Below are 7,064 nucleotides of genomic sequence, written 5' to 3' on the forward strand. Positions count from 1 at the left end.
ATGTCTTGGTCTCTGTTCACTTGCTCCTCAGTTGTCGGATGTTATTTTTTTCTGAACCCAGTCAACTGTGCGCTCATGTTTAGCAAATGTCAGGATAGGAAATGGTAGGCCTTTTCCTGGAACGGAAGACACTGCAACTGATCAGAAACATTCGGGATTTCAGCACATTTCCTTATGTGGCTGGGCCAGAAGTTACAACCCTCTCACCTCAGGGAACCTGCTCAGACATGTGAGGGCGAGTGACAATCAACAGCTCTTTGGCCAGTAGTATAAGTGGGGACAGGTGTGTCTAATTTCATGGGGGACTTTTTAGGGGTGAGTGTTTACTGAATCATATACGAGCTGGAAAGACCTCAGGGATCATGTAGTTCTACACCCTCACTTTACAGATGCAGGAACTGAGACCTAGGGAAATGAAAGGGCTTATCCAAGTCCACAGCTGTGTCTGGAACCCAGATCTCTTGACTCCCATTTTGCATGTTTCCATTTTTCTGCCTTTCCCAAGAAGATGTCAGAAGTCATTTTGGGGGGTGGGGTGTGTTGGGGTTAGGGGTGGGCTCTGGACCAGAGCTAGGACTTAATCGAGGAAATCAGAGGCCTCCAGAATTTGAACCTACTCAACCTATCCAACCTTACTTTTTGCCATTCTAGATTAGCCTCTGCCTCATTCCTCTCATGCATCATGCTCTACTCTTACCTTTAAGGCTTTATTCGTGCTCTCGTCATACATGATCATACCTAGCATCCCCTTCTCTCCTTCCTGTCCATCAAATCCTCCAGGTGCTCAACCTTTGAGGCTGAGTCTTACCTTCTTCATGCCATTGCTAACCAATGTTATTCCCTCCCTTCAGGTCTTCATAACATCTTCAGTCTACACAAACACAGTATAGGCTTGGTTATGTGCTGCTTTTTTCTGGAATGTTTCTATGGTTCAACCAACTGAGCAAGTTATTTAATGTCCATGTTTATTCACTAAAAAGTAAGAGTTGGCCGAGAACATTTCTAAGAATGCTTCTATACTAACATTCTATGTCTACATAAGGTTTTAAAATCCTCAAGGAAAGGGACTCTGTCTTATATTTCTCTTATAATTCCCTTAGTCTAGAGGTTCTCATCTGGAGGCAGTTTTACTCCCTAGGGGAAATTTAATGACATCTGGAGATATTTTTGGTTGTCCTACTGGGGGAAGGGCATGCTACTGGCCTCTGGTGGGTACAGGCCAGGGATGCTGCTAAGCATTCAACAATGCACAGAACAGGCCCACAAGAATGGTTTATCTAGCTCAAAATCTCAGGCAAGATTGAGAAACCCTACCTTAGCCTCTAACACAACACCCTTTAGGCATGTAGTAGACATAAATAAACACTTCATCTCTCAGTCACAAAGAGTTGCCCTCATAAAAGGGACCCTGTTGAATATGGAGCTATCACAGAGGGAAGAGAAAAGGGAGTGAGCACTCAGGCAAAACTAATGTTAAGTCAGAGAAGGGAATCTAATTGTGCATAGTCGGGAGGGGAGAGAGAACACTAAAGAAAGAAATGTTGGTTGGACAGAAGCTGGGAGCTGAGAAGTTATTGTGGGAGGTGTTGATTTAAATAGTTCATCTCCTAGTCATCTTTGATGGAAGAGCTTGTGATTGTGATAAATAGTGATGATAATAACATTGGAGCCACAAAGGAAACTTCTGGGAACTGTAATTTATGTTGTCAAAAAGACTTGTGTTTATAAATATCCTCCTTCTTACTTTCCTTTGAAATAAAAATTTGGGTGATGAAAGTATCTTCGATTAATAGATGGGACAAGGAGATTGGTTCCATGGGGTCTGAGCTCCAACATCCCAAAAAATCACAGGCTCTCTTTCCAGACCCCTCCTTGGGGTTTTCTAAAGGACGGGATGGTGGAAGGCTGAGTGCTTTTGGTGATTCTGCTCAGCCTCTGCCTTAGCTGTGCTCCCAACGGTCTACCGTGCTGTGCCGTGTTTGTCTCCCTCTTTACCTTGCAACATGCAAGCAAGTCAAGTTATTTCTTTGTCACCCTCTCCTCTTCATCATTAAATAAATGTGATAAGAAATATCCTAGACGTACACAAGAGAAAGCTCCCCAAGAGTCAGGGTTGAGGGGAAAATCCACAACCTAAAACTCTTGGCATGGATGGACATCATCATTCTGTACCTCTCGAGCGCTTGGAAGGAGATTGCATGATGAGTTTTGGCTACCGGAGGTATTTGGCAAAGTTCCCATTTAGATTTTGTTTGAGGAAGAAATGCTTAAGTTAAACATTAAAATTCATCAGAATATTTCAGTTCCTTGTAATCTTTTCTAATTACAATTACTTCAAGGTGAGGTGTCATTTGTGGCTCCTCGCTGAGGAAAAGTTCTCCTGAGGGGACTTCCAACAGTTAATTTCAGGAGATCTCTGAGTTTATGGTCAAGTGCAATGCATCATAAACCAGGCTGAGAGATGTATGTTAGCAATGCTCATGACCTGTTTTTCCTAGTTTAGGTTCCTCTCAATGGTGTGAGCTTAAAAACTAGGTCCATAGAAAAATGAGTGTTTCTCACCCAGTGATGCCTGAGTTCTTTTTCCAGGTTTTCCAGTAAGAGAAAAATCAGTAAGGGAACTGAAGCACCTCTTTCTCTTTTTAAAACTTTCTTGTAAAGGTTTTTGGGAAAATATTCTGGGGTGAGGACTGAGCATCTGGGTAACCAGTACAGAGATCTACACACATGTAATAGAAATTTGATAAACATATGCTGCTGCTGTAGTTTTTGGCAGACAAATGTATGGCTTCTCTTTGTAGAACAATCCTGGAAAAAGCCACAAGAAGGAGTAATAAAAAGATAAAGCCCATAAGCACGGCCTTTATGGCGACTGGGCCACCATTTCTGTTAGGGATTTCGTTTTCGCATCTGTTTTTCAAGGCTGCCTTGTCCCTTGTCACCCTGTTCCCCCTGGACACCGAGTAGCGGTATACAAGGAACCGAGTCTACGAAACTCGAATGGCCACTGTAAGGCCTTTGAGATCAGTGCATGCATGGGTGGGCCCCCTTTGGGGTTTTTTCGCTCTTCCCCCTTTTGTGAGCATGTAAAAGTGTGATGCCAGAAGAGGCGGGCAGCCCTTTGTTTGGTCTCTGGTTTTGCTTTCATAGGTCTTTCACGTCTTCTTGGCCGGGTGTAGCTGAGACTGGTTTTACAAGAAGCTACGAATAAAGCCCCGAATGGGGAAAGATGAGTAAACTCTTGCTCTGAGGGCAGGGTTTGTGGAAAGGAAGAAAGGGAGATCCCCTTTCCACTTTATGAGAATGCTCGAGTTAGCAAGGCGGCTGTACTTAAGGTCTCCTGGTCAGCTACCTGCTACCTTCTTGTACTTAGCTCAGCAGTGAAGCTAAGCTATGCTGATTTTTGAGCATCTCACTGTAATTCTGTTCTTTCCCTGGATGGGGAGGACAACACCATTTGCAAATAACATGAAGAAGCGTGCGGTAGGCAGAATTCTAAGGTGGGCCCTATGGTTCTGCACCTGTCCCTTCCAGGTAGATGCCCTGCAGGACGAACGTGCAGCACTATGTCTGTGGTGGACCTTACTCCTCTCATGAGGTGATGTTATGTGGCACAGTTGATTTTAAGGGACATTATCTGGGGGGTCTGATCTAATCACACAAGCCCTTTAACAGCAGGGAGTTTTCTCCAGCTGGTCACAGAAGCAGGAGGCAGGGATTTGAAGTAGAAGAATTCGACTTGCCGCTGACGTGGTCAGGAATGTGGACAACCTCTAAGAGCCGAACACCTCAACCTTACAACCACGAGGAAATGAATTCTGCTAAAGGTAGAGTTTGGAAAAGGGCCCAGAGGTCTAGATGAAAATGTAGCCACCTCCACCAGACACCTTGGTTTCAGCCGCGTGAGACCCTGAGAAAGGAATTGAGACACACCAAGTCCAGACTTCTGACCTACAGAATTCGTGAAATATTAAATTTGTATTGTTTTAAGCCACAAAATATGTGGCTTACACTTTCCATTCCACCCAGCAATGGAAAACTACTGCAAAGGAGAAGAAAGCCTTTGGGAGAAGAATGCTAAGTGAAAGCAACATTCCTAGAACAAAGTTATTGTGGTGGTTAATTACATGCATCTATTTGGCTGGGCTGCGCGGCCCAGTTGTTTGGTCAAACCCTAGTCTAGATGTTTCTGTGAAGGTAGTTTGCAGATATGACATTTGTAATATGTCCACTTAATTTTTAATTTTTTATTTGTACTTTGCTAACTTTAGATAAAAGCGACTACCCTCCACAACGTGGGTAGGCCTCATCCAATCAGGGACAAACAAATTCTGTGAGACCATAATGACAAAATCCTGCTTGAGTTTCCGGCATGCCAGCCCGCCCTGTGGCTCTCAGAAGGGCCAACCCTGCAGCCGCACGGGCCAATGCCTTAAGCATCTTCCTGCACGTGCTGTTGGACCTGTTCCTCTAAGAAACTGGCAGACGCAGCCATGAACTGGGGTGCCTGCAGGGGCCACACAGAGGGGAGAGGAGTGCTGGGGGGCTCTCAAACACCGCAGCTCGTGGATAGCGCCGTGCATTGTAACCGATCAGCACACAGGCCCAGTGCTGCCAGGTCCTCTGATGTTTTTCGAAAGAAGCTATAAAGCCAGAATTTTATATAAAATTTCCCAAGTTATAAATGTAAGGTACTAATTCAAAAATTTATTTTTCAAAAGCATTGAGTGGACCACAAGGAAAGGGTTCAGAACATGGGTTATCCTCTAAGACCCCACGCTGGTTCCTTCAGTAAGTCCAAGCATTATTAGCGCAACAGCAACGACAGAGACCAGCAGAGCCCGGGGCTGTGAATGGGACGGGTGAGAACGGGCTTACCAGACCTAGCAGCCAAATGCGATGACGGTCTTTTGTGAGTGGTTTGAAAAAGAGATCACCTATCCTGGACATGTTGGGACGGGTGTAGAGTATGAATGGGATATTAGATGATATTAGAAGTTTCTAGTTAACTTATTTGGGTGTAATAATGGTATTGTTGGGATTGTGAACACTCGTATATAACGGAAGTTCTTAAACTTTTTAGAGATGTATGCAGAGATATTTAGGCGTGAAGTATAATGACGTCTTTAATTTACTTCAAAATTCCTTTTATTCTCTCGCCCTGCCACACACACACACATTAAAGTGTTAACAATTATTTAATCCCGATCCTGGACATAAGTGTGTTTATTGTACTATTCCTCATATATTTTTCTGTAAGTTTGAAACATTTTATAAGTAATTTGTTTTAAAGCCACTGAGTGGAGCAGGTAACACGTACATCAGTGGGTCCCAGTTTGCGATTGCAATCTATCTATAAGCTGGATTGAAGAACTGTACATAATTTACAGGTTAACTAGTCTTTCTTTCCCGTACTTCTGTGATGGTGATGTGGCCAGTCTGTCATCCTTGTGTGTTTATGAATGTCTCTCATTCTGGGCTGCAAAGGGACCTTCCTCCCCTCTGTGCTCCTGTTCCCGTACCTGCACACTCAGCACATTTCTGGGAGTTGGGTGCAGTAAAGCCCAGGAAAGCTATAACAACAGTAACAATGAGGACGATGATAACCGCTAACAGTAATGGATCACCTAAAAGGTTCCAGGCTAAGAACCTCACAAAAGTCACACGAATTAGACCAAATTAGATGCTAAAGGTGGTAGTGGTCGGTTCCCTTCTGCTAACACAGAAGGTGAGGTCCTGCTGGAGCAATGAGGGATCTGGTGGCCCCTGACTCCCGCACTTGGGGAACGTGACCGGGACGTGGTAGGTGAGGTGCCTCTTACTCAGCTGAATGGCCCTGGGCTCTGTTTAGGCCCAGGGTGGTATTACCGGCCCTCACTGAGTGTTACTAACTTCCAAGGGGACAGTTCTACTGTCACCAGGCTGCCCTTGGGGTTCCACAGCAGGTCATCTCACTAAGAAATGGGATTAATTGTGTTGTCTTACCCCTCAGCAAACCACCCTCAAGAACATTTTAAAATCATGCCATATATATTTCTAGAGACATTTGTTAGTGGGGCAAATCTATTTAATTTTTTTTTTTTCTGTTGGCTAGTCAGGAAAGAGAAGAAAACATAAAAATGAGTGTCAGGGATTAGGGTCAGATGCTGTCTGTTGGAGTTAACCTCCCTCACCTTGAACCTTCCTTGTAGGAGGAGCTGATATCCCACAGTGACCCACACCCCCTTACCTTGGGTCGTCTCTTCTACTGCAGACATGGTCTCTTGTGCCCATCCGTTCTTCCCCAGCTCTTTCTGCCCCCACTGACTCCCAGCTGCTCGCCCTGAGCATTCACCTGTCCAGAATACTGTTACACAAGGCTTCTGACACTGAGCCTTCCTTTTAAAATGAGTGAAAATTTGTCATTTCACACTTGGTTTGGGCTAGACTATTGTATTCATTTCCTACTGCTGCTGTTACAAAATATCACTAACTTAGTGGCTTAAAACAACACAGATTTGTTAACTTACAGTTGTGGCATTCAGAAGTCCAAAACCAGTTTCCCTGGGTTAAAGTGCTGGCACGCAGGTCTGTGTTCCCTCCGGAGGCTCCAGGGGAGAATCCATTTCCTTTTCTTTCCCAGCTTCTAGAGGCCGCCGGATTTCTCTGCTCAGCGCCCCTTGCCACGGCTCCAAGGCCAGTAAGGCAGCACTGTCTGATCCCGAGCTGACTCTCGCTCTGCCCCTGCTTTCTTCTCTCACTTGGCCTCCTGCCTCCCTCTTATATGGACCCTCGTGCTCCACATAAGACCCACCCAGTGGATCGAGCCTACTCTCAACATTTCAAAACCCTCATTTTAATCAGACCTGCAGAGTTCCTTTTGCCATGAAAACTAACATTTACCAGTCCCAAGGAGCAGTAGGACCTCTCCGGAAGCCACTGTTCCACCAAACACAACTCCAGAAAAAGGGTTCTTTTGCTCCTGCTCAGGAACTGTGTTCAGATGGTGACAAGTCCAGCTGATTTGTGAAGGTACAGCCTGAACAGCCCTTCTCACACGCAGCACCGCACTCCCTGTTGTGCTG

Source organism: Desmodus rotundus, chromosome 6, assembly GCF_022682495.2.
Source record: "Desmodus rotundus isolate HL8 chromosome 6, HLdesRot8A.1, whole genome shotgun sequence".
Classification (NCBI taxonomy): domain Eukaryota; kingdom Metazoa; phylum Chordata; class Mammalia; order Chiroptera; family Phyllostomidae; genus Desmodus; species Desmodus rotundus.